We start from the raw sequence: 2018 nt of genomic DNA on the forward strand, positions 1-2018 counted from the left end.
AAATATTGAAAGCCTGATGAAATGCTAGGCTCTGAAGATCCAGTGACAGCCCAGCCCCTGCCCTCATGGAACTTTCTATCCAGTAGGGAATATATATCATGGGCCAGGCCCTGCCCTAAGCCCATGACTGCTTTAAGCTCATTTATTTTTCCCAAAAAAACTTGTGAGGTAGGTGCTGTCATTAGCCTTATTTTCAGATTAAGAAACTAAGGCAAAGCACATTGTACCCAAGATCACAGAGATAGAAAGGGGTAGAGGAGGGATTTGAACCTGGGCTGCTGGCTGTGAAGTTCTTACCTGGAGCCAAGAGATCTGGGATAACTATCCACACTCCCAGGCCAAGGAGGTGGAAATGTCCAGAGCAACGTGGAGGAGCAGCAAGGACTGGGGACAAGAGAAGAGCAGGCAGGGACCTCTGAATTCCAGTTGCTGTTCTTATTATCCAAGGGACAGCTCACCTGTCCTTGCCCACCTCCTCTTTCCAAGAAAAAGGATGAGACACTAGGCCAGGTCACATCCCCAGGAGTTAGAGCCAGACAGGACAGTGGTGTCCTGCTGGCTCCAGCTGACAGTCTATCAGGATGAGCAAATTGAGGTCACATGGCATCTTTTGAGACTTCAGATTCAGAAATGAGTCTATGTGTTTGGTAATCATTAGAGGTGGGGGATCAGAAATTGCGGGGGTGGGGAGGGGCTGGCGGGTTAGCTCAGTTGGTTAGATCATGGTGCTGATAACACCAAGGTCCAGGGTTCGATCCCTGTACTGGCCACCAAAAAAAAAAAAAGAAGAAAGAAAGAAAGCAAAAAATTGAAAGGAAACTTGGGGTCTCTTTATTCCTGCCTCTGAAAATGCCATGTACTGGAAGTCTGCTCATACACACTCGCTTGCTCTCCCCCTTGAAAAATAATAACTATGCTTTACCTAGTCTCCTCTGCACTCAGTTTTTTACATATAACGTCTCTAGAGTAAAAGAATGCAGGAAAAGTGGCAGCACAGCAGGTGGATTTAGGGCAAAAGGCTTCAGAGTCAGAAATCCGAGTTCAAATCCTTCTTCTGTGACCCAGCAAGAGACCGTCTGCTCGATAGAGTGTTTCTCTTGTGTTATAGCTGTTGTTTACTTTTCTGTCTGTACTAGTATAGAACCTTTATTTTTTTAATTTTTAAAATAGGCTTTATTTTGTAAAATAGTTTAAGATTTACAGAAAATTTGAGAAGCTGGCACAGAGTTCCCATGTACTCCAGATGCAGTTTGCCTTATTATTGATATCTTATATTAATATGGTACATTCGTTATAATCCATGAACCAATATAAATATATTATTATTAACCAAAGTCTACACTTTGATTTCCTTAGTTTTTCCCTAATATCCTTTTTCTGTCCCAGGATCCCACATGACATTTAGTCATCACGTCTCTTCAGGCTCCTCTGGGCTGTGACAGTTTCTTAGACTTGCCTTGTTTTTGATGACCTTGACCGTTTTGAAGCAGGGTGGTCAGGTGTTTTGTAGAATGTCTCCTAATCTGGTTTTGCCTGGTGTTTTTTCTCATGGTTAGACTGGGGTGAAGGGTTTTGAGAGGAAGACCACAGAGGCAAAAGGCCCTTCTTGTCACCTCCAGTCAAGGGAACATGACATCCACATGACTTATCACTGTTGTTGTTGACCTTGATCACCTGGCCAAGTGGCACAGACAATTTTGTCTTCATTCATTCAACAGACATTTGTTGAACATGTTCCGAATGCCAGATGGTGCATTAGGGGCTTGGAATAGAAAATTAAGACAGGCCCTTGCCCTTGAGATGTTCATGACCCCATAGTGCAGGCAGGCAGGTATAGAAGTAATTGCTGTAGAATGTGTGTTGATCGGGCTGGGTGTGAGGAGTAGGTGTTTCCAGGGAGAGAGAGGAGAGAAGTGAGCCAGGATGCTCGCTGCAGGGAGGGGGTTGACAGGAAAGGCTTCACAGAAAGAATGCTTAAACCAGCTCTTGGATGAAGCCTTTCCAGTCAGAGGGAACAG

This window comes from Galeopterus variegatus, unplaced genomic scaffold (assembly GCF_000696425.1).
Source record: "Galeopterus variegatus unplaced genomic scaffold, G_variegatus-3.0.2 Scaffold2002, whole genome shotgun sequence".
NCBI classification, from domain to species: domain Eukaryota; kingdom Metazoa; phylum Chordata; class Mammalia; order Dermoptera; family Cynocephalidae; genus Galeopterus; species Galeopterus variegatus.